The sequence below is a fragment of the Jaculus jaculus genome, chromosome 1 (assembly GCF_020740685.1).
Source record: "Jaculus jaculus isolate mJacJac1 chromosome 1, mJacJac1.mat.Y.cur, whole genome shotgun sequence".
NCBI lineage: Eukaryota > Metazoa > Chordata > Mammalia > Rodentia > Dipodidae > Jaculus > Jaculus jaculus.
In genome coordinates, this window is record NC_059102.1 from 263,791,182 (window position 1) to 263,818,341 (window position 27,160).

The 27,160-nt window shown below is 41.2% G+C and overlaps 1 pseudogene; it reads left to right on the forward strand.

Annotated features, from left to right (window-relative positions):
• The first annotated feature begins 21,756 nt into the window (after positions 1–21,756).
• On the forward strand, positions 21,757–23,180 carry LOC101615446 (annotated as a pseudogene).
• Positions 23,181–27,160: the final 3,980 nt, after the last annotated feature.

Sequence of the window (27,160 nt, forward strand, 5' to 3'; positions counted from 1 at the left end):
TAGTGTCTTCTGCAATTTCTCGCTTGAGTGTTTTAAAGTTCTCATTGTATAGATTCTTTACTTCCTTGGTTAGGTTTATTCCAAGGTATTTTATTTTTTTTTGATGCAATTGTGAATGGGAGTGATTCTCTGATTTCATCCTCTGTGTGTTTGTTGTTAGCATATATGAAGGCTACTGATTTCTGTGTATTTATTTTGTATCCTGCTACATTGCTGTAGGTTTTGATCAGCTCTAACAGCTTGCTAGTAGACTCTTTAGGGTCCTTTATGTATAGAATCATGTCATCTGCAAATAATGATAACTTGATTTCTTCCTTTCCAATTTGTATCCCTTTTATGTGTGTCTCTTGCCTTATTGCTATGGCCAAGACTTCCAAAACTATATTAAATAGAAGTGGGGACAGTGGACACCCTTGTCTTGTTCCTGATTTTAGTGGAAAAGCTTCCAGTTTTTCCCCATTTAGTAATATGTTGGCTGTAGGCTTGTCATAAATAGCCTTTATTATATTGAGATATGTTCCTTCTATTCCCAGTCTCTGTAGGACTTTTATCATGAAGGGATGTTGGATTTTGTCAAATGCTTTCTCTGCATCTAATGAGATGATCATGTGATTTTTGTCCTTCAACCCGTTTATGTAATGTATTACATTTATAGATTTGCGTATGTTGAACCATCCCTGCATCTTTGGGATAAAGCCTACTTGGTCAGGGTGAATGATATTTTTGATATACTCTTGTATTCTGTTTGCCAATATTTTGTTGAGAATTTTTGCATCTATGTTCATGAGGGAGATTGGTCTGTAATTTTCTTTTTTTGTTCTATCTTTGCCTGGTTTTGGTATCAGGGTGATGCTGGCCTCATAGAAGGAGTTTGGTAGAATTCCTTCTTTTTCTATTTCCTGGAAAAGCTTAAGAAGCAATGGTGTTAGCTCTTCCTTAAAAGTCTGGTAAAATTCCGCAGTGAATCCATCCGGGCCTGGGCTTTTTTTAGTTGGGAGATTATTGATAACTGTTCGGATCTCCATGTTTGTTATAGGTCTATTTAAGTGATTAATCTCATTTTGATTTAATTTAGGTAGGTCATATAGATCAAGGAAATCATCCATTTCTTTCAGATTTTCATACTTTGTGGAGTATATGCTTTTATAGTATGTCCCTATGATTTTTTGAATTTCTCTGGAATCTGTTGTGATGTTACCTTGTTCATCTCTGATTTTATTAATTTGTGTCTCTTCTTTCTTTTGGTCAGATTTGCTAAGGGTTTATCAATCTTGTTTATCCTTTCAAAGAACCAACTCTTTGTTTCATTAATTCTTTGGATTGTTCTTTTTGTTTCTATTTCATTAATTTCTGCCCTAATCATTATTATTTCTTCCCGTCTACTAATTTTTGGTTTGCCTTGTTCTTCTTTTTCCAAGGCTTTAAGGCGAAGCATTAGGTCGTTTACTTGCGACCTTTCTAATTTCTTAATATAGGCACTTAAGGCTATAAATTTACCTCTTAGAACTGCCTTCATTGTGTCCCAGAGATTTTGGTATGTTGTGTTCTCATTATCATTTGACTCTATAAATTTTTTTAAAAAATATTTTTTATAAGCTAATGCAGTAGTTTGATAGTTTACCTCTCTGTATTCACATTTTTTTTTTAAATTAAGTTTTTTAAAAAAGCTGTACTCTTATATCCCCTCTTCCATGCTCCCATTTCTCTGAAGACCCTCTTCAGTGGGATATTGGTATTTGTTATGGGGTAATGAATGACTCAGTCAGTCTTGGGGTGGGAGATGCTGTGCCCCAGGATATTCCTACCCACTCTGGCTTTTATAGTTTTTCAGTCCCCTCTTCAACAATGATCTCTGAGCCATGGTAGGCCTGAGCCTTTGTAGACCTATTGGCAGTGTAATTTAGTGTTGAGTCTCTGTGTTACCTCTGAATTTTAGCTTTGGTGGGTTTTTATTAACCAGAGTGTTGACATCTCTCTTGAGCTGGTTGTCAGGCTAGCAGTGAGAGCCATACTCCTGTCACTGCTCCCTCTGTAATTTCTCCTGGGCCCCAGCAGTGGTAGAGGTGGTATGTCTGCTGGTAAGCAGCTGTCTATGTTTTCTTGACATACTGATGGATCTTGGATTTTTCCAGTATTCTCTGATGTCTGTAAAATGAAACAGATTCTCCAACTAAGAGTGAGAGCAGCTTGGATTAAGGGGAAATATGGTTATTTGGAAGACTTTTAAAAAAATATTTTTAAAATTTTTGTTTATTTTTATTTGTTTATTTGAGAGAGACAGACAGAGAGAAAGAGGCAGATATATAGAGAGAATCGTGCGCTAGGACCTCCAGCCACTGCAAATGAACTCCAGACGCATGCGCCCCCTTGTGCATCTGGCTAACGTGGGTCCTGGGAAATCGAGCCTTGAACTGGGGTCCTTAGGCTTCACAGGCAAGTGCTTAATGGCTAAGCCATCTCTCCAGCCCTGGAAGACTTTTTGATGTGTGTGTCCACTCGTCTCCCTTCCTCTTCTTATCTTAAGAGCAGTGGGGTCTTCTTTCTGGAGTCTGTGAGTTTCCTGTCCATGGGATTCTGACTTGGTTCCCAGTGCCAGGTACAAGTTCTCCCACAATGATTGGGCGTTATGTCCATTCAGATATCATTTGGTCACTGTTATCACTATTGCACAGGTGTGTGCTTCGTGGCCAGCTGGTTGATTCTATAGCCTGCAGGGTCCCCTGCTTATTTATGCTGTTGGTGACCATTATCCCCTAGCAGCTCCCATAACTCTTTCCAGTGTTATGAAGGCTAGCTGCAGGGTGCCGGTTTCTCTCTGAGTTCCAGCATGGTCTCTTGATGTTGTGTGACAGCAGCCTGTGGTGTCTTTTTTTTTTTTTTTTGAGGCAAGCCCAACAGATTGGCTTTCTTTTTATGAAAGAGTGAGAGCAAGAGCGAGAGAGTGAGACACACACACGCACATACACACCCACACACCCACCCCGAATTGGTGTGCTAGGGCCTCCAGACACTGTAATCAAACCTCATATGTGTGTACCACCTTGTGTGCATGTGAGACTTTGTACACTCGTGTCACCTTATGTGTCTGGCTTATGTGGGACCTGGAGAATCAAACATGGTTCCTTAGGCTTCACAGGCAAATGCCTTAGCCACTAATCCATCTCTCCAGCCCTGTGGTGTCTTTTTTTTAAATTAAAAACTTTTTATTCATTTCTTTGCAAGGAGAGGGGGGGGGAGGGAGGGAGAATGAATAAATGAATGAGTGGATGTTCCAGCACCTCTTGCTGCTGTACTGAACTCCAGGTGCATGCACTACTATTGCATATGACTTTACGTGTGAACTAGGGGATTGAATCGGTGCTGCCAGGCTTTGCAAGCAAGCACCATTAGCTTCTGAGCCATTTCCACAGACTCTGTGGTGCATTGAGCAGTAGGGTCTTACCTTTTAGCTCTGGTGGGTAACAAAGTACTTTGGCAATGGTCTGTGTTGTTTTGGAGATCTCACGGATCTCCCTGACCAATAGCTCTATGCAAGGGTGGGGTGGGTAACCCAGTTTTGGTCCTGGGATTTACTGGCCTGAGCCAATGGCTTTAGGATTTAATTTTTTTCCCCATCAAATACTGGGTACTTCTGGCTGGACTTTGCCCTCTTCCCTATTTATTGGGGGTTATATCTTATACAATGGTATCTAGGAGGAAGGTTTCTATGGTACTTTAGTTTTGTGTAATTCTCCCCCCTCCCCTATCTCCCCTAAACCCTCTCGCCGCTTACAGCTTTTTCTCCCCTTATCTAGTCCATTAAGTATCTCCTCTTCTCCTCCCTCCCTATTTACACTTTCCTTCGCCTGGTCTCATTTTAGTTCTATGCCTATATTCCTGATGCTTACTACTGTTTACACTGAACTCCTGTTGATCCAAGTTCGGAATTGCACACGAGAGAGAACCTGTGGCATATTTGTCTGTCTGAGCCTGTGTGATCTCGCTTAGTATAACTTTTTCCAAGATCATCCATTTTCCTGTGAATTTCGTCATTTTATTTTTTCTTATTGCTGAGTAAGAAATTCCATGTGTATATGTACCACCTCTTCATTATCCATTCATCAGTGGATGGGCATCTGGGCTGATTCCAGTAGCTATTGTGAACAGAGCAGCAACAATCACAGCTGAGCAAATGTCTCTGTAGTAAAGAGTAGTCTTTTTAGGGTATCTTCCTAAGAGTTAGATGATCTGTTTTCATCTTTTTCAGGAGTTTCTGTTTTGATTTCCATAGTTGCTATACAAGTTTGTCCTGCCACCAGCAGTGGAGAAAAATTCCTCTTTCCCACAGCCTCGCCAAAGTTTGTTGTCACTAAAGTTTTTGATGATTATCATCATGACTGGAGTGAGATAGAATTTCAAAGTCATTTTAATTTGCATTCTCTGATGACTAAAGATGTTGAACATTTGAGTATTGGCCATTTTTATTTCTTCCTTTGAGAATTTTCTGTTCAGATCTATGCCCTATTGTTTTTATTGGGTTGTTTGATTTTTTTATTGCTTATTTTTTTTGACTGCTTTGTAAATTATAGATAGTGGAACTCTGCAAAAGGTATATCTGGAGATTTTCTATCATTTTACATTTTAAAAAATCAAAGGTATGGAAAATATTATCATATACTTTTAATGATGCATAAGTGATATATTCAATTTTATTTTAGTTTTGATAAAAGCCATCACAATGTTAAGATAATTCTGTGATTAGTATCCCTAAGGCATTGCCAAAAGGAACAATTTTAGGTGATCCCACGAGTGTCCTTTTACATGGTATAAGAATAAAACCAAATAATTCTGCTATAATTCTTTGTACTAAAGAACCTGCTGAAATAATAAAATTTCTGAAGAACTATCATTGGGATTCAGGGTTAAATATATCATTCATTAGAAAATTGGACTACGAAGTTCAAATAAAATCAAGGTTTAATTTTAAAATTGACTTAAAGGACACATGTAAAATATACTGGACTGGAATTAGAAAGAGGTCAATATGACCTACACTTCCTAGTTTGATATAATGAGTAGGCAAGCATGCCCTGTGAAATAAAAATGCCTAATAAGGGATGGGAATGCAGCTCAGTTAGTAGAGTGGTTGTCTGGCACGTTTGAAGTCCTGAGTTTGATCACTGGTACCACATAAAAGCAAATGTGGTGGGGCATGCTTGAAATCCTAGTGTGAGGGAGTTCGAAGTAGGAGGATCACAAACTTAATGCCACTATTGGCTACATAGTGAGTTCAAGACTACTTTGTACTTCATACAATCCTGTCTCAAAAAAGGTTGCTGAGAAGGTGGTTCAGTGGGTAAAGTTCTTGAGGACTGGAGTTTGGGTCCCAGCAGACACAGACAAACCAGGCATTGTGACACGCACATGTAATCCCAGTCCTGGGGAGGTAGAGACAAGAGGATCCATAGGGTCTGATGGCCAGCAGGCCTGGTTAAATCCGTGAGCTTTAGGTTCAGTGTGAGACCTTGCCTCAAAAAATAAGGTGGAGAGTGCCTGAGGAAAACACTTGATATTGATCTCTGCCATGAGTCCTTGTGCACACACATGTGCTCACACATGAGCTCAGGTTCACACACACACACACACACACACACACACACACCACATGCACATGGAAAAAAAGGGAAAAGAAAATGAAAAAAAAAAGCCTAATAAGAGAGAATAATTGAAGACATTAGAGAGCTATGGAGGCAATACAAATTAGAAGACTCAAAATCCTAGAGAGGAGAGAATTTATAAGAGATGGTGTATGGATTTCTAGCCACGTGTGTGTTTTCCTTTGATGGAGGGGCATTTTATGACTTGGGGTTTTGAACCTGCACAGGTAGCAAGTGTGTTTAGGGGAGTGACAAACAAAAGTTCCCTTTGTCATGCAGTGATAGAATTACCATAGTCGCATAGCAGGGTTTTTCCCTCATGGAAGTTTTGCACTGATCCTAATGTGTGAAGAAAGCTGGGAGTTCAGGTCAAAATATTTTGAGAGATAGAATGAAATGTCTGACAGCTTTGAGGTGCATGAAGAATAAAGATACTCCTGGAGAAAACACAAAGCTGGCATTTTTTTTTTTTTTTGGTTTTTTTGAGGTAGGGTCTCACTCTAGCCCAGGCTGACCTGGAATTCACTATGGAGTCTCAGGGTGGCCTCGAACTCATGGCACTCCTACCTTTGCCTCTCAAGTGCTGGGATTAAAGGCATACGCCACCATGCCTGACAAAGCTGGCACATTTTAGAAAGGTTTGTTGTTTATGTGTGTGTGTGTAGTACGTATGTTTGTATGTGTGCATGCATGCATGCATGTGTGTAATATGTGCATTTGTATGTGTGTGTGCATGCATGTGTGTATGTGTAGTATGTGTGTGTATGTAGACCAGAAGTCAACGTCAGGAGTCTTCCTCAGCCACTCTAAGAATTTTACTCTTTTAGACAAGGTCTGTCACCATTCTAGCACCAGTGAGCACCAGGGATTTCTTGTGTTTGCTTCCCTAGCCTTGGGAACGCAGGCACGTGCCACCATGTCTGGGTTCTAGATAGGTTCTGGGGACCTGAGCTCAGTTGTGCTTGCATAGCAAGCATTTCACCCACTGAGACATCTCCCTAACTCCAATATTTGTTTTGAAAGACTTTGAAACCCTTAGGATGGGGAAGTTAGAGGCTGGGAGCATTGATGGCAGGATGGATTCTCACAGAGCTTTGCAGGATGGAAAAGAGACCTGTTGGTCTATCACTGCAAAGCTTTGGGAATCTATGACCTATCCACAGGTGAACCTAAGGGAGAAGTCTTGCCAGACTACAACCCAGATAACTTTTTTTTTTTTTTTTTTTTTTTGAGGTAGGGTCTTGCTCTAGCTCAGGCTGACCTGAAATTCACTATGGAGTCTCAAAGTGGCCTCAAACTCATGGCAATCCTCCTACTTTTGCCTCCCAAATGCTGGGATTAAAAGCATACGCCACCATGCTCTGCACTTCTTAGATTTTCACTTTACAGATCTTAAAATCAATCATATTTGAATTGTTAAATCTTTTTTATTTTTAATATTTGATTATTTATTATTTATGAGAGAGAGAGAGAGAGAGAGAGAGAGAGAGAGAGAGAGAGAGAGAGAGAGAGAAAATGAGCATGTCAGGGCTTCCAGCTACTGCAATCGAACTCCAGATGATGCACCACCACACCATGTGCATCTGGCTTATGTGGATTCTGGGGAATTGAACCTGAGTCCTTAGCCTTCACAGGTAAGTGCTTTAACAGCTAAGCCATCTCTCCAACCCTGTTTTTTTTTTTTTTTTCTTGCGTGTTTTTGAGGTAGGGTCTCACTGTAGCTCAGGCTGACTTGGAATTCACTATGTATTCTCAGGGTGGCCTTGAACTCACAGCAATCCTCTTAGCTCTGCCTCCTGAGTGCTGGGATTAAAGGCGTGTACAACCTTACTCGGCTAGTTTTATTTTTATTTTTTCTCAATTTTTATTAACATTTTCCATGATTATAAAAAGTATCCCATGGTAATACCCTCCCTCCCCCCCACTTTCCCCTTTGAAATTCCATTCTCCATCATATCCCCTCCCCATAGATTTTTTAAAAACATTTTTATTTATTTATTTATTTGAGAGTGACAGACAGAGAAAGAGAGGCAGATGGAGAGGGAGAGAGAGAGGGAATGGGCATGCCAGGACCTCCATCCACTGCAAACGAACTCCAGATGTATGTGCCACCTTGGGCATCTGGCTTATGTGGGTCCTGGGCAATTGAGCCTCGAACCGGGGTCCTTAGGCTTCACAGGCATGCGTTTAACCACTAAGCCATCTCTCCAGCCCTTATTTTTAAATATTTTTATTTATTTGCAAGAAGAGTGAGGGTAAGAATGGTAATACCAGGGCCTCTTGCTGCTGCAAATGCATTCCAGATGCATGCACCACTTTCTGCATCTGGCTTTATGTGGGTACTGGGGAATTGAAACCATGCTGTCAGGCTTCATAAGCAAACATCTTTAACTTCTATAGTCTGTGTGTTTTAATTTTTGGCAATGCTGGGGGTGGAACCTGGGCCCTATGCACACCAGGCTGTTCCTCAACCACTGAGATGCATTCCAAGGTCTTGCTTTTTTTTTTTCAAGGTAGGCTCTCACTTTGGGATCCTCCTACCTCTGTTTCCTGAGTACTGGGATTAAATATTTTATTTTTATTTATTTATTTGATAGAGAAAGAGAAAAGAGAGACTGAGAGAGAGAGGTGGGGAGAGAATTGGCCCATCAGGGCCTCTAAGCACCACAAATGGAACTCCAGACGCATTAGCCACCATGTGCATCTGGTTTACATGGGACTTGGAGAATTGAACCTGGGGTCCTTAGGCTTTGCAGGCATGCAACTTAACTGCTAAGCCATCTCTCCAGACGCCCCCTATTTCTGAATTTAATTTATTGATTTGCAAGGACAGATAGATAGATGGGGGGGAGAGAGAAGGAATATGAATGGGCATGTCAGAGCCTCTAGCCACTGTAAAGAAACTCCAGATGCATGTGTTACTTTGTGCATTTGGCTTTACATGGGTACTATGGAATGGAAGGTAGGTTATTAGACTTTGCAGGCAAGCATCTTAACCGCTGAGCCATCTCTCCAGCCTGGCTTTTTTTTTTTCATTATGGGGGGGTAAGGGAGGAAAGAGGAAGGTTAAGACAGGGTCTCATGAACTCAAGCTGGCCTCAAACTTACTGTGGAGTGGACAATAATGACCTTGAACTCTTTTGGTTTTTTCGGAGGTAGGGTTTCCCTGTAGCCCAGGCTGACCTGAAATTCACTATAGAGTCTCAGGTTGGCCTGTAACTCCTGGGGATCCTCCTACCTCTGCCTCCCAAGTGTGGGGATTAAAGGCGTGCGCCACCACGTGCGGCTACACCTTAAACTCTTCTTGATCCTCTTGCCTTCAGCACCCAAATGCTAGAATTACAGGCATAACCACCATACCATTCTCTCTCTTTTTTTTGGTTTTTCAAGATAGGGACTGGCTGTGTAGTCCAGGTTGACCTGGAACTCACTATGTAGTCTCAGGGTGGCCTCAAATTCATGGGGACCCTACCTCTGTGTCCTGAGTGCTGGGGTTAAAGGCGTGTACCACTGTGCAGGGCTCTTTCTTGGTTTTTCAAGGTAGTGTCTCACTCTAGCCCATGGGTCCATGATCCATTGCAGATGCTCGTTTGCCACATATGGTGTGGCATGTTGTATTAGCAGCACCTGGCTGAGCCCAGATAACTTTATAGCTGGTTTAATCCAAGCACTTATCAAGAACTGGGAATCTTGTCTCTAGCAGGAGAAAACACAATATGGGTCTTATATAAACAATATCTGATATGTAATTTTAAAACCCATATACAGTTTGGTTGGTGGTTAAAGGTGCTTGCTTGCAAAGCCTGACAACTTGGGTTTAATTCCTCAGTACCCATATAAGTCCAAATGGCACAAGGTGACACATAGGTCTTCAGATCAAATTTGCAGTGTCAAGAGGCCCTGCCATGCCCATTCTCTGTCCCTTTTTATTTGCAAATAACTAAATAAAACATTTTAAAAACTCACATACATAAAGAGTCAATTAAATACCACCTATCATCTGGAATCTGCTCATGGTGCTGCACCCTTGCAGTCCCAGCTATAAAGCTGACATTTGCAGGAGGATCACTTAAGCCCATGTGGTGGTTTGAATTAGGTGTCCCCCATAAACTCATGTATTCTGAAATCTAGGTCTCCAGCTGGTGTCAATTAGGGAATTGGAGGCTTGCTGGAGGAGGTGTGTTTTGGGACTATCCCACAGAAACATGCCTAAGCCAAGGCTAGAGGGACAGGTGAGATAAAGTATGTGGAAATGCTCCATAAGGTGAATTTCATCTGGCACAGGTGACTAAATGGCTCATGCTATAAGCAGAATTATCTTGCAATGGCGTAATGCCTTTCTGTGGAAATCAGAATGCTTGGTGAAGATGATGAATATTTGTTGTCATCGTTTGTATGCAAGATCTAGTTCCAGAGACAGGAGAAAACACAAACATTATTGTCTGAGTTGCCTGGACCTCTAAAATAGTATCATAATTTACAAAGAAAGAAGTTTAAACTTAAGAAGCTGCCTCACCCAACATCTGTTATGACATAAATCTTATATCTACTCTGTTAAAAGGAAATTTTCTATGTTTTGCAAATTCCCTGTGAAAAGAAATTCTGGCTCCAAAATGTATTTTGAAACATATTTTCACATATGCAAATCAAATAAAAGTAAATATTGTCATATATTAAAATATTTTTTTGTCAGATATAGAATATGACTTGAAACTGTACTGCTACGTGTTAGTCCATAAACATCTAAATGCAATTACTTACATAGCTGGAGCTTTTGGCTACCATCTTATTCATTTACTATTTATCTCATTTTTGTTCCTTTTTTACTCTTTTACTATCTTCTTTTGAATTAATTAAGCTATTTTATTGCTCTATTCTTCTATTCTAGTTACAGAATATATTCTGTGACTATTTTCAGCAATTATTTCTGAAGATTTTAATGTTCATTCTTTCCTCAGTACTGCATCATACAAATTAGTATTTTTTTGCTAGTATTTTTAGAACACTTTAAACTTTTACTCTGCTTCTATTATTGTTGCCATGCTATTAATAATGTAGGCTCTAGGGTGTTGGAGAGATGGCCTTGTGTTTAAGGCATTTGCCTGCAAAGCCAAAGGACCTTGGTTCTATTCCCCAGGACCCAAATAAGCCAGATGCACGAGTGGGCACATGCGTCTTGTGTTTGTTTGCAGTGGCTGGAGGCCCTGATGCTCCCATTCTCTCTCTCCGCCTTTCCCTCTCTCTCTTGCAAATAAATAAACAAAAAAAGAAAAACTTCACTCAAGTATAATAATTCTAAACTTGTAGTTATTTTTTATTTATTTATTTTTTTGGTTTTTCAAGGTAGGGTCTCACTCTGGCCCAGGCTGACCTGGAATTCACTATGTAGTCTCAGGGTGGCCTTGAATTCATGGTGATCCTCCTACCTCTGCATCCCATGTGCTGGGATTAAAGGTGCGTGCCACCATGCCTGGCGTTATTTTCATCCTCTACTTTAAAGTTTTTAAATTGTCTTCTGGAGAAGTTGGCTATGAGTCACATAATTGTGCTTCTAAAGGTATTTTTCACTCTAACTTCTTTTTTTGTTTTGCAAATTACAGCATGGCTTTAAAAATTTTTATTTATATATCTGAGAGAGAGAGAGAGAGAGAGAGAGAGAGACAGACAGAGAGACAGAGAGACAGAGGGAGAGAGAGAAAGAATGGGCATGTCAGGGCCTCTCTCCACTGCAAATGAACTCCAGATGCATGCACCACCTTGTGCATCTATCTATCTATGAGTACTGGGGAACCAAAGTCAGATCCTTAGAATTTGCAGGTAAGTGCCTTAACTGCTGAGCCATCTCTCCAGCCCCTCACTATAACTTCTTACTATGACTATTTCTATTGATGTTTACTTTTTTGAATTTTTTTGTTTGTTTGTTTGTAAGCAGAGAGATCGGAGAAAGAGGGAATGGGTGCACCAGGGCTTCTTGCCACTGCAAATGAACTCCAAATGCATGCACCATGTTGTGTATCTGGCTTTATGTAGGTATTGAGGACTTGAACCTAGGCCCTTAGGCTTTACAAGCAAGTGCCTTTAACCACTGAGCAATTTCTCTTCAGTCCCTACAATTTAAAATTTATTTTTAAAAGGTTATTCTCAGGAAATTATTGTATATAATTGTATACCAACCAGTTGGATAACCTAGAGGATATTTTTATTTGAGAAAGAAAAAGAGGGAGAGAGACAGAAAGAGAGAAAGAGAAAAAAATTGGTGTGGCAGGGCCTCTAGCTACTGCAAATGAACTCTAGACACATGTACCACCTTGTGCATCTGGCTTACGTGGGTACTGGGGAAGTGAACCTGGGTCCTTAGGCTTTGCAGGCAAGTGCCTTAACCGCTAAGCCATCTCTCCAGACCTTGGCTACATTTTTATTAAATAAAAGTCTATCTTAAGTATATATATATAAAATGGTTATTCTCTTGTATCCCCACTTCTCACCCCCATTCCAATGAGGGACCTCCTCTGTGGGATTACTGGTATCCATTATGGGGTTGTGAAGGCCTCAGTCAGTCTCTCTGTTGGGGGAACCATGACTTGGGATATTACTATTCACCCCGTGACTCTTACAATCTTTCTACCCCTTCTTTGGTAATATTCCCTGAGCCTTGGCAAGCATGTTAGAAGTTTAATTTAATGAGTTCTCTGAAACATCTGGATTTCTGCTTTGATAAATTTTGAGTGACTACAGTGTCTGTTACCATCTCCTTGGAGTGGGTTGTCAGGCTAGCAGTGACAGAAATACTCATGTTGCCACTTCCTCTGTAATTTCTCCTGGGCCCCAGCAGATGTGGCACTATTTATGATAGGCAGTTGGCTATGTTTTCTTGACACATTGATGGATCTTGGATCTTCCACCGTTCTTTGCTATCAGCAAAATAAAACAAATTCTCCAATCAAGAGCAAGAGCAGGGCTGGAGAGATGGCTTTGTGGTCAAGGTGCTTGCCTGCAAAGCCTCAGAACCCAAATCTGATTCCCCAAGACCCATGTAAGCCAGATGCAAAAGGTGGTGCATGCATTTGGAGTTTGCTTGCAGTGGCTAGAGGCCCTGACATGCTCTGTCTCTCTCTGCAGAAAAAGATGAATCCTGCTGCCTCGCAGGCTTTTTTCTTTATATTCACTCCTAAACAATGGGATGGTGTTGTCTACACTGAGGGTGGGGCTTCCTCTTCAGTTATACCTTTTAGGAAACACCCTACAGACACACCCAGAAGTGTGTGCCCATGGTAACTGTAAATCAAGGGAAGCTGACAATTATGATTAACCATCATGGTAGTTACTCCAATTTTTAATTTATTTTTCTTTATTTATTTGAGAGTGACAGAAGGAGAGAGAGAGAGAGAGAGAGAGAGAGAGAGAGAGAGAGAGAGAGGGAGAGAGAGAGAGAAATAGGCATGCCAGGACCTCCAGCCACTGCAAACAAACTCCAGACGCATGCGCCCCCTTGTGCATCTGTCTAATGCGGGTCCTGGAGAATTGAGCCTCGAACCTGGTCTTTAGGCTTGACAGGCAAGCACTTAACCACTAGGCCATCTCTCCATCCCAGTTACTCCAATTTTTAAAGTGAGGACACTGCAGTCTAGCTAGTTTCAGAGGGTCTGGGAATGTAGCTGAGTGGTAGAGTGCTTGCATAGCATGTGGCCCTTAATTCAACCCCCAGCACCACAAACAACCGAACAAGCAAACAATGATGGCAAAACAAAACTCTGACAGTTTAAGAGGGACAGTGATAGGGCCCAAAGAGAGAGAGAATACAGATGCTCTCCATGCTTGTCCAATACCTGTGTATTATAGAAATACAGGCAACTGTTTTAACTGTCTACTTGGGAAGTCTTAGGCTGGATTTTAAATTCTTCTATTTATTTATTTGAGAGCTACAGACAAAAAGAGAAAGGGGTGGGGAGAGAGAGAGAGAGAGAGAGAGAGAGAATGGGCACACCAGGGCCTCCAGCCACTGCAAATGAACTCCCAGACACATGCACCCCCTTGTGCATCTGGCTATCATGGGTCCTGGGGAATCGAGCCTTGAACTGGGGTCCTTAGGCTTCACAGGCAAGCGCTTAACCTTTAAGCCATCTCTCTAGTCCTTAAACTGGATTTTAAACGTCACTGTGCAGATAGATGGAGCGTGCTGTAAACCAGGCATTTACAAAGGTTAGTCCTCCCTTCCCTGGCAGTCATCACAAAGCTGCTGTTTGGAGCTGCAGGAATCAAGCCGCTCTCCTCTGGAACTCAGATTAAATAACCCCAGTCGTGTGGATGAGAAGGTGCGAAGCATGGGGATGTGGGTTTAGTTTCAGAATACTAATTGGGGCCAGGATGTGATGAATCCTTGCAATCTTATGTTGTCTCAGCTTCCATCACGGATACAAGCTCATTCTCATATCAGAAGTAGGGCTCAGTCACCTTGACACAATTTCCACTTGTTCCCTTCACTTGAATGGCTCACGCCAGTGGTGTGAGAAAGTAATTTGGAGGCTTCTTGTAGTCCTAGCAGCCTGGGCTCATAGCTTTTTTTTTTTTTTTTTTTTTTTGTAGCTTCCTTTGAAGGGCCTATTCAGGCATTTGCACCTGAACTTAAAGTTCTTCATTCCTGCCTCCTTGACCCAAGGGCAGAGGGGTACCTTCCTGTGGTATTGCACTTCCCTTGCTCACAATCTATAAGTGAAAATCATTTGGGGGTGTGTTGCATTTGGGTCTTTCATTTAACAAAGGAGGAGCTACCCCATGAGGGTCTTGCCAGGATCCTGGGGTGAGCACAAGGGAACATGGGTGGGAAAAGCATCACAAGAGCATCTGTCAGTGTAAGCGAGTTCCTCATGTGAGAGTTGCCTGGTGGCAGGTCAGTTAGGCACTAGGCCTTCAGCCAGGTAACAGTATCCAGAGAGGATCACTGCACAGACCACACTTGTCCCCCTTCAGTTCTCAGTAAGGCAGAGCTGCTGGCTGCTCAGCTACTGCAACTCCGCTTTAGCTGGAGGCACATGAAACACATGGGTCCACAGTGAATTATTTATATGCTGTCACCTGAGGAGCCCCAGAAAGCAGTTGGGTTAATTTACACATTGTATATCACCAACAATTCTTAGGTAGGATTTTCTAATAAACTGTGGAGAGTTCTTAATTAGTAATTAGAAAATGATTATACCTTGTAAAAAACACATTTCCTTGATTATATTGATGTGACTATGCAATTACATTTCAAATTAGTTTGAACAATGTTTAATGTAGAAATTCTAATTCTGGTCTGAGCTCTAGGCCAACTTGGCCAGGGGCAGGTTGAGGGTCAGCTTAGCAGGAAACCATTGTTACTGGTCTTGGCAAGGTTTTTCAGTTCTTATGGAGTTCAGTGTAACACATGGGAGATTGGTAAGGGTTTAATTACATAGCAGTCTTAGCAGTGTATAATTCATTTTAAATTATAACAAAAAATTTTCACCAAAAACTTCCATACATATAGACAATGTAAAATGATCATAGTCCTCTCCCACAACCTTTTCTTTTCTCCCTCCTAAATCTTCCCTCCCTTCTTTCCAACAAGTTAGTTTCTCTTCTATATTGATGTGGTCATTTTTTTTTTCTTACTATTATTCAGGTCTTGTGTAGGTAGTGTCAGCCACTGTGAGGCCATGAATATCAAGGCTACTTTGTGTCTGGAAGACAGCATTGTAAGCACTCCTCCCCTTCCTTTGGCTCTTACATTCTTTCTACTGCCTCTTTCAGTTGGACCCCTGAACCTTGGAAGGTGTGATAGAAATGCCTCAATTAGTGCTTAACACTCCACTGTCACTTCTCAGTCACTTTAGCGGTCCCTGCCATTTGAAAAGAGAAGCTTCTCTAACTAAAAGTAACATTAATCTATACACATAAACATAAGTATTTAGAGGGCACTTTGGTGAGCATGTTATATCCATTTAGCCAGCAAAAAGTAGTAGCTTCCCCTCTAGGACTTATGACTTCCCTAGCCATAGGCTTTTGATCAGGATTTTAGAACTAGGCAAGAATTCTCTCCCATGGAGTGGGCCTCTAGTCCAATCAGAGAGCAGTTGATTTCTCCACATAACAGACATACCACCTGTTGCATTGCTGGCAGAAATCACCCAATCAAAAGCAGCTTGTGGGGAAAAAGGGTTTAGTTTGGCTTACAGACTCAAGGGGAAGCTCCATTATTGCAGGGGAAAACAATAGCATAAGCAGAGGGTGGACATCACCCCCTGGCCAACATAAGGTAGACAACAGCAACAAGAGAGTGTGCCAAACACTAGCAAGGGGAAGCTGTCTATAATACCCATAAACCCATCTCCAATAATACACTGCCTCCAGGAGGATTTAGTTCCCAAATCTCCATCAGCTGGGAACCTAGCATTCAGAACAGCTAAGTTTATGGGGAACATCTGAATCAAACTACCACATTCTGCCCCTGGCCCCCATAAACTGATAACCATCTATGATATAAAAGACAATGCATTCAGTCCAACTTTAAAAGTCCCCATATTTTTATCAATCCTGATGATTTTCAAACATCTCCATAATCCAAGGTCTTTTAACTGAGCCATAATACCAAAATATCCCCCCAAAACCCAAAATTGCAAAGAATAAACATTCACACTGCAAAAGATGGCACTGGACGTAGCTCAGCTCTGACCAGAATAGTCCATCAAGCTGTACTTACAAGGCGTCTTAGGTCAAGGTTTCAAATCCTTCCACATTCCTCTTGAAAATCAGCTCCATAAAGCCAAAACCACACAGTCAGGTGTCTAGCAGCAATGCCACTCTCAGTACCAACTTTACTGTTGCAATCAGGTTTGCATCGCTGGCAGAAACCACCTGACCAAGAGCAGCTTTTGGGAAAAAAGGGTATATTTTAGCTTACAGACTCAAGGGGAAGCTCCATCATGGCAGGGGAAAAGATAGCATGAGCAGAGGGTGGACCCCCGCCTCCGGCCAACATAAGGTAGACAATAGCAATAGGAGAGTGCGCCAAACACTGGCAAGGGGAAACTGGCCATAATACCCATAAGCCTGCCCCCAACAATACACTGCCTTCAGGAGGCGTTAGTTCCTAAATCTCTATCAGCTGGGAAGCTAGCATTCAGAACACCTAAGTTTATGGGAGACACCTGAATCAAACCACCACCTCACCATTGCACTAGTTGGATATTGGCCTGGATGGTCAGTCATAAAGCTCACAGGGTCCTCTGCTTATTAAGACAGTTGATGACTTTTCTCCCCCAGCAGGCTGCATAGGTCTTTCCAGCATCCTGACAGCTAGTCAGCAGGGAGGAGGCTTCCAGCTCAGCTCCAGCTTAATATCTCAGTGACCTGCAGTGACTCAACATGTGGAGTCTTCAGCAATAGAGTCTTACCATCTAGTTCTGGTAGGAAACCTAGAGCCTTGACATTAGCCTTTAATGTTTGGGGACATCAGGGACCTCCTTGGCCAACAACTAATGTATCCCACCCATGGCACTAAAACTTTTCTAATATCATTCTGGCTTCAGGGCACAATTTAAATTATAACTTGAGTCAATATCACTCAGTTTTTACTGAAACAGGTAGCATTTATATTTTAATATTTTATTAAATGTGCTTTAATATTATTTAGTGATACTATAGTAATTATATAGTTCAATATTTAATAGTTTCAATTAGCATTATTTAAATAAGAAATGTTATAGTTAATCAAGAAATGTCCATAATGTATATTTAGATTGATCAGACTAAGAAGAAAAATAAATGAATTAATAATAATGATAATATTTGATTTGCTCCAAAGTGTAGCAACACAAATGAATATAGCTGTGGAGTGTTGAAAGAGTAGGGCTTTGCTAGAGCCCAAATAATGATACTTTGTATATATGTATATGTATGTATGAGCGTGTGTGTGTGTGTGTGTGTGTGTGTGTGTGTATCTGTATTTAAGACAGGGTCTTATCATGTAGCATAGGCTGGCCTCGAACTTGTGATCATCCTTCCTTAGCCTCCCAAATGCAGAGTTTATAGGCATGTGCCACTATGCTCACATTTCAAATAGTGTTACTTTTATATTTTTATATTTATTTATTTGCAAGGGGAGGGAGAGAGAAGAGAGAACGAGAGAGAGAACGAGGGATAATGGGCATGCTAGCCACTGCCAGTGAACTCCAGATGCATACACTACTTTGTGAATCTGGTTTTACGTGGGTACTGGGGAATTGAACTCTGGTTGTTAGGTTTTGCAGACAATCACCTTAGCTGCTAACCCACCTTTCCAGCTCCCTCAAATAGTGTTACTATTCAGAATGAAAAAGGATGCGAACTAGATGAAGGACATTCAGACAGCAAATTTATACTAGGTCAGTATATATCTGGGATATGTGCCAACTCTGACCGTGGCTCTTTCTAAGTATGTGATATTTGACTTGTAATGCAGAGCTTCACTTAGTCTTCAGTGAATCAATAGTGTTTACATCTTGCTGTGAGCCTTCACTAGATACGTGAATGACTACCTGTGTGAGGCACACTAGAATATGCTCCACTGAGATTCATAAGACCCAGCTCTAGAGCTTGTAGAGACATCATGAGAACATGGAAAATTTCGAGGCAGAGGGATCAACAACTGATGAGTCGAGGAGCAACCGTCAAAGGCTGTGTTTCCCTAGTACTAGTCTCAATCCTTTCTGTCTTTGACCAAACCTGTATCAGTTCATTTAAAGGAACCACCCATTATATTGTCACATTAGTTTAAATTAATTAAAATGGAATACGGTAAGTCTTGTTTCAATGGCTACAGTGTAGCTAATGAATGCCACATTAAATACAATATAGAACCATTCTAGAACTCTCTACCATTCTAGAACTTTTTGAACAACTCCATACCTCCAAATAAATGCATGTGATGATGTCCTTCCACAGAGGTTCCTTCTTTAACAGCAGAATATTTAGAGCATCACATACTGTCAGAAGTTTGCAAAATGTTTTCATTCACCCATTCACTCAGTATTAATCATTGCCTTCTATATGCCAGGCACAGCAGCTAGGAAAACAGAAAAAGAACATGCATGCTATTCTTATTTGACTCAAATAATTCAAGTGTTGTACGTATGGAGAAAATATTATTCTCCCATGATTGAGCTTTTTAATTGGGAGATAAATTAATTTGATAAGCTTCTTAACATTGTAAAATCTAGAAGTAACCAGTACAGCAAATATATGTGTGGAGAAAATAAAATACAAGACTGCACTGATCAGTGATCTCAGAGACTTCTGTCATTGTTTATTGTGGATTTGCTTCTTGCATTTCCTGGAATCCTATAATTTTGGTGACATCAAACCTCAGAGGAGATGATTTGAGGGTTAAACAGCATATTTGAGTGTAACCTTCAAGTGAAATAAGTAGGCAGATCCAGAAAATTTGCAAGAAGAATATTTGAGAAACATATCAATTAACAAATTATAAGCAATATCAGGTAACATTTGTAAAGACATGATAAATTATGGTCTATGTGGGTTTTTGAAATCAGTGATAAAGAAATATAATAACATGCAATTACCCTTGCAGGCTTCTATTTTGACTTTTATATTCACTGCACTAAAAAGGCATAACAAAACTTGACTCTATTTGAAGAGATAGTTGGTTTGATGCTATAGTGAGATGAGATTATGGTGCTAAAGTAGCCTGCAGTGTGGAGGATTTATCTAGGATTTAAGGGCATTAGTTAGGAAAGCTAGGGTTAAGCAATAGAATGAGTTACTTAGGGAAGGTCAACCTATTTCCTAGTTCCCAAGGGCACTGCCTAGACTAAGAGCAGAAATGCACTGAGGGTTGTTTGTAAGGCAACATCTGAAGGGAACAGAGCTTGATATGCCAGCTGTTTCTCTCCAGCCTCTGTGTGAGATCAATATACCTGTGATTTAGAAACCAGTACTATCTCTTCTTAAAGCTAAGTTATCCACGTTATTGATTTCCCATGTGTTCTCAGGTTGGTTTCCTGAGATCCTGTCTTCTGTGGGTGGCCATAATGCTTTTCCCTGGCTGCTGAGGTTTGTAGTGACTTTCATGTCACTAAATGCAATGGGTCTTTGGTCTCTGCCACATTCACTATCTTTGGGAAGCCTATGGTGCTTTTCCTCATCCTTATAGGACATTTTCTCATCCCTAAAGCAGCCTCGCTTATGGCCTATATGGCATCACCCACTTTGACAATATCCCTTCTTATTGTGGCTTCACAGCAGTCACCATGTCTGGAGCCACTAATAACTCTAGGATATTGCCACCTCTCTGCTTCCCCTAAGTTATTTCCCTTGCTATAAATTTATAAAAAGGTAGAGTGTGTCATTCACCCACTTAAAATCTTTGATGAATTGTCCATGCATTTCAAAAGAGATCTTTACCTTATAACCTGTCCTATGAGCCAACAATCATCTGGCCTCCTACTAAGATTGTAGCCTACTTCACTAATCATTCATTTATTCTTGTTTTAATGTGTTTGTATGTTGTGTGTGTGTATATGTTCAGATGTTTGTGGATACATGTGTGTACAGGTGCATGTGTATGTGTGTGCACATGAGGGTGGGGACCAGAGGACAAGCTCAGTTATCATCTTCAGGAATACTACCTATCACCTTTGAGATGGGGCCCCTTATTGTCCTGGAAGTCACCAACTGGACTAGACTGGCTGAGCAGTAATCCCCAGTGGTCTGCTTATCTCTGCCTCCCTGTCCCACATCCAGCTTTTGTTTTTTCTTTCTCAAGATAGGGTCTCACTCAAGCTCAGACTAACTTTGAATTCACTATGTATTCTCAGGATGGCTTTAGATTCATGGTGATCCTCTTACCTCTGTCTCCCAAGTGCTGGGATTAAAGGTGTACACCCCATGTGTGGCTACACCCAGCTTTTTTTTGTTTCCCTGAGGTAGGGTTTCACTGTAGGTCAGGCTGACCTGTAATTCACTATGTAGTCTCGGGATAGGCTTGAACTCATGGTGATCCTCCTACCTCTGCCTCCCATGTGCTGGGATGAAAGGTGTGTGCCAACACACCAGGCTATACCCAGCTTTCTTTAAACATGGGCTTTTGGGATTGAACTCAGATCTTCGTGCTTGTGAGGTAAGAACTTTACTGACATATATTTATTTATTTTATTTTTTGTTGTTGTTTATTATTTATTTATTTATTGGAGAGAGAGAGAGAGAGAAAGAGAGAGAGAGAGAGGGAGAGAGAGAGAGAGAGAGAGAGAGAGAGAGAGAGAGAGAGAGAGAGAGAGGGAGAGAGGGAGGGAGAGAGAGGGCGCACCAGGACCTTCAGCCATTGCAAACAAACTCCAGATGCATGTGCCCCCTTGTGCATCTGGCTAATGAGGGTCCTGAGGAATTGAGCCTCGAACTGGGGTTCTTAGGCTTCACAGGGAAGTGCTTAACCACTAAGCCATCTCTCCAGCCCTGACAGATATATTTTAATCATAATCCTCTCCCATTACTTTCTCTTGTACCCCCTTTTAAAATACAAACCATCTACCTAGACCTCTTTTAATCTTTTATTTACAGTTCTTTGGATCATTCAACATATTGTGTGCTGAGCACTCTTCTAGGATAGGAGGTTAGGACAGTAAACAACATAGACTGAAATCAGTAGCCTGGTCTGGTGGTTACAGTCAAAACCCAGCAAATAAAGAAAATTATAGTACATTGAATGATGATAATAGTACAGGAAAAAATAAAGTAGTCAATATTGTGTGCATGGGGGTTGAAAACAGGGCCATGGTAGCCAAGGAGAAGCTGACATTGAAGTGAAAACCAAGGAAGGGGGCCATATGGCATCCTAACCAATGCAGAAGTTAGTAGGCTACAAAGAATGTGAGCATACTGAGAAGCTAGAAGAGGGACCAGATCACACAGGACCTTGTGGGTCAGTGTCCAGTTTGTTGTTACTTGGAATGAAACAAGCTGTCTGGGGGTTTGGAGCAAGGAAATGACACTACTGGACTTGGGCGTTAGAGGAGTCATGTTAACTCCTGTGAGAAACTGATGAAAATGGGCAAGAATAGCAGCTGAGAGAGAACTTTTGGGGATTATTGAAATCATACAGAAAAAAATGATGGTGACTTGGGTAAGTTGAGTATCCCTGGAGATGTATAGTGGTGTATTTGGATCTGTTTTGAAGAGAGATTGCTTGAAATGCATAATTTCATTTCCATGACTATAGAAATCTCTCTCCTTGGTTAAGATCTTCACAGTGACTCTTTTTTTTTTTTAAACAAAATATTTAATTAATTTATTTGACAGAGAAAGAGGGAGAGAGAGAATGGGCACACCAGGGCCTCCAGCCACTGCAAACAAACTCCAGATGCACGAGCCCCCTTGTGAATCTGGCTTACATGGGTCCTGGGGAATCAAACTGATTGATAGGAGAACAGGAGACATTTTATTCAGTGGTGTAGCCATTGGTAAATTGCACATTCTCTGGTAAGTACCCATTCCTATGTGGGCAACTGTAGTTAAACCTAATAGGGAACACACACACACACACACACACACACACACACACACACACACACACACCATTAAAGCAGGAGAAGGAGAAGGACTAATTGGGAAGATGAAGGAGTTCAGTGAAAGAGAGACAGAGCAGGGGAACAAGAGGGGAGATAGAAGGGAATTATGACCAAAATAATTTGTATCCATGAAGAAAAATTGTCAATAACAGGTTAAAATAAAACATTTTCAAGCCAAAAAATATGTGTTAAGATATGTATGTTAGGCTGCCTCGGCCAGCCCTACATGGGGTTCAGTCCTGATCGACTACCTGGAAGGGAAAAATCTCCTTTGAAGAGTTCAAAAAGCAGAGAGAAGAGAGAAAAACCTGTGAGAAGAAAGAAAAAGGAAAACTATCAGTTGGAGAGAATCTATATGATGCTAAAGTTCCATCATCATCAGGAATCGACTCAACCAAATTCCTGGACAAAGATGCCAGTGAAGGAGAAACACTGGATGGTGTGAGTAAGTCAGTACACAAGGTCTTTGCTTCCATGCTTGGAGACACTGAAGATGATGAGGAAAAGGAAGAGGAGGAAAACACCTGAGCAACCCACTGCAGGGGACGTATTTGTGTTGGAGATGGTTCTCAATCGTGAAACCAAAAAAATGATGAAAGAGAAAAGGCCTCGGAGTAAACTACCCAGAGCTCTGAGGGGTCTCATGGGTGAAGCGAAGATTCGCTTTGCTCAGGGAGAACATGAAGAGGCCATATTGATGTGCATGGAAATCACAAGACAAGCTCCTTTAGCTTATGAGCCATTCTCTACTCTTGCCATGATATATGAGGATCAAGGTAACATGGAAAAGTCATTGCAATTTGAGTTGATTGCTGCACATTTAAATCCCAGTGGCACAGAATGGGTTAGACTGTCAGAAATGTCTCTGGAACAAGACAATATTAAGCAGGCCATTTTTTGCTATACAAAAGCTCTTGAATATCAACCTTCAAATGTTCGCCATCTGTGGGAAAGATACATATGTTAGAGAGATGACTTACCATGTCAACAGACAACTTAAATTAGAGGCTACTATTATTATTATTATTATTATTTTGGTTTCAAGGTAGGGTCTTTCTCTAACCCAGCTGATCTGGAATTCACTATGAAGTCTCAGGGTGGCCTCAAACTCATAGCAATCCTCCTGCCTCTGCCTCCCAAGTGCTGGGATCGAAGGTGTGCGCTACCATGCCCAGCTAATGTTATCATTCTTTAACTAGACAAGCTGTTCAGATATGCCCTGTATGTGCACTTTTCTTCTGGATTGTTGGGCCTTGAGAGGCCCAGATGCAAGGCCTAGTGGAACTTCCTGAGGCTAGCTAAAGTTTGGTGACCTGTCTCTGGCCAGCTAGGACTCAGCAAGATGCCTAATGGCTTCTTGCCTGCTATTTCCGTGCAGGAGTTGGAATTATCATTTCAATAGTCGCAGTTTACTATTGGCCCTTACCTCTCCCCCGCATCCTAGAATCCCCACCTTCGTTCCCAACATTATATAGGCAACCGCCTGTAACAATAAAGGGAGTTCCTGCTACGTCAAGACCCCGACTCTGTGGTTTTTCTCCGGTGACTAGGAGAGGTTCTGAATCATCCGACATTCACCCTCTTTCTCAACCCCTTGGGAGGAACCAACGGACCTGGTCCTTCCTCAGCACTACCCGCCGGGGAAGCCCAGCACTGGATGTCCAATAGCCAGAAGTAACAGCCAAAACCAATGGGGACCTCAGGGTTAAAAGAGCAGCCAATAATTTGGTCCCAGTCTCCAGGTCAACAGGCCCCAGTAGATGACAATACATTTCTAGTGAGTCCTACAGCTTTGGTAAGTCACCTATCTTCTTGGTCAGGGAAGACCCAGAGACCCAGAGTTTGGATTCCCACCAATGTACAGTCTATAAGAGAAAGGTCAAAACAGGAAGATTCTTAATGCTTCCAAAGCAAGCCACATGGTCAGTCAGACCTTGACTCCTCCCAGCAGATGAGATGAATGCTGAGGGAGCTATAGGGTTCCTCCTAAGTCTCTAAAAGTGTCTCCTAAGCAGCTGAAACTGACCTTAAAATCCACATGCATAGTTAAGTTTTAGCTACCTACTTGGTCTTAAACACCTAGCAGAAGAGTGTAGTCAGAGAGTAAAATATTCCTTGAGCCTATCCTTTCAGTTCCAACTCCATTTCCATCCAAGACTAAGTCTTTGTAACTTACCAAATAGAGAAATGCACAATTTTTATAAAGTCATTTGTGAAACTTGTTTGCTCATCAATAAAATAAAATGTAAATACCAATATATATATTCCTTGAAAGATTTGAGTAACACAGCCCAGGGAATTTCCCTTCTTAATTCTGAAGCTCAAATGAGGAGAGGGGCAACTGTATAGAGCAGGTAGCTTTGATGTACTTTGGTGTCTCAAAACAGCACTTGTGAAGGTTAAATTATGAAGGTTAAATGCTGTGTGTTTATTTTGGGTAATTTTGCTAATGTCTCATCTGCTTTACAAGATCTACAAGAACAGGTTCAGACCCAGGCAAACACTACTGTGCCATTTGGTGAACAGCTTTAGAAATGGATTTCTGGATCTTCATAGTGAAAGGAAATTCTGTCTATCATTTCTGATAATAGTCATTCTGTTAATTTTTGGACCTTGAGTGCTCAGCTCTTGTTTAAAGTCAGCCCATACTCAGATGGTCCTGCACCAGTCTAACGCCATATATCGGGGTCTGCTAGATCGCCCTCCAAGGACTGAAAGTCTACGAGAATGGGATCCCTAAAGAGTCACGTTTTGCTCAGTGCCCACTTCTCCCAATTTTTGTTTATTTCATTCTTTTTGTCCAACATCTTTATCCAGGACTGTCTTCCCATATTATACCAGTGTACTTTTAGAGTCCTTTAGTTAGACCCACTGGAGAGGTACCCCAGCTGCCACCCCTGACAACTCCACTCAGCTCTAAGAAGCCAAATTGGCCCTCCCTTGAGGGTTAAGATTCTTGGAAGGATTAATCAGGTCCATCCCCATCCAGAAACTAGGAATGTCCCCAGTCTGGGACTCTTGGTAGGTTTTTCCATTTTCAGAAGCCTCCTCCTGCTGTATAGGAGCTTTGCCTTCTTTTATTGCTAAAGTTCTGTCCATAATCAAAGGAGATCTAAATTTACAAAAAGAGACATGTATATTAGCACATTTGTTATTTTAGCTATTTAAAGTATACAACTCAGTGTGGTATGTTTTTATGCACATTTAATGTTGCAAAGCCGTATTAACACCTAGTTCCAGAACATGCTCACCACACAGACGTTGTATATGGTCTTTCTATTTGTTTGAAATCGAATTCCCTAGCCCATGACTATCATATATCTACTTTCTGTTTCTGGATATTTCAGATAAGTGGAATTCTATAACATATGGCCTTTTATACCTGGGCTTTTCACTGAGGTTCTTATTTTGAGGTCCACATATGTGCTGCATGTATCAAAGCTTTCTGTTGATACATTGTAGCTTTTTTTCCACATCTGACAATGTAGTAAGAACTTTATGGTTGATATAAGAGGCACATGGAAGGCACAAATAAATTATTTTTTCTGATAATTTTAGACCCTGAGCTTTTGTTATGAAAGTATCAGCTCCTTATGTACACAAAAATGTTACCCAAAATAAGAACAGCAAGGATTGTGGAATAGTTCAGGTAGTAAAGTGCTTGCCTTGCAAGCATGAGGAAACTTGGATTTTGATCACTAGAACCCATGTAGAAATGCTGGGAGTGGTGGCATATGCCTATATTCCTAGCACTGGAGAGATGGAGACAGAATAATGCCAAGGGCATTAGAGTGAGGAAGGACACTGTCTTCTGGTCTGCACATTTAAAAAAAAATTTTTTATTTATTAACAGACACAGAGAAAAAGACAGATAGAGGGAGAGAGAGAGAATGGGCACGCAAGGGCTTCCAGCCTCTGCAAACGAACTCCAGACACGTGCGCCCCCTTGTGCATCTGGCTAACGTGGGACCTGGGGAACAGAGCCTCGAACCGGGGTCCTTAGGCTTCACAGGCAAGCGCTTAACCGCTAAGCCATCTCTCCAGCCCTGGTCTGCACATTTTTATTTTATTTAATTTATTTGCAATCAGAGAGAGAAGGAGAGAGAGAAGGTGTGTGTGTGTATGGTAGGACCACTAACTACTGTAAACGAACTCCAGATGCATGTGGGACTTTGCGTAGTTAGCTTTACATGGGTACTAGGAAATTGAACCTGGGTCATTATGCTTTGCAGGCAAGTGCCTTGACTGTTGAGCAATCTCCCCAGGCCAGGTCTCCACATTCTTGTTCACACACACACACACACACACATGAACACATATATAACAAACACAGATATAAATTTTAAAAAAATTAAGTATTTGAGACAGTGTCAATACAATGGACATTCACACAGTGAGGAGAAATAAAATGACAGTTTCTTATTTTCATTCCACCGTAAGAAATGCTTCATGAAAACATAAGGCTAAAGGCATGGTGCACATAGCTATGATCCCAGCCCTTGAAAGTGGAGATGGAGGATCAGGAGTTCCAGCTTTGGCTACATGGTGAGTTTGAAGCCAGCCTGGGCTACCTATGTGAGACCCATTGTCAAACAAACAAACAAGAAATCAAACTAACAACGCAAAACAAAAGAGTAGAACATTCAAATTCTTCCTCCCTCAACCCTCAAAATGTTTTAGGTCATGACCTGGACAAAGTTATTAAAATAAGGCAACATAGATTTTTACGTAAACCTGTCTACAATCCAGGTGTAACTATACTTACCATCTTCTTTACTGTGAACAGTTTAACATCTAGGGGTTCGGGAAGAACACAGTGATAGTGCACTTGCCTAGCATTAACAAGTCCTGGGTTTGATCCTCACACACACACACATGCACAACATTTAGCAACCATTTATTAATATCTGACTAGTAGACTCAATTTTACCTCTTAGAAAGTTTTAA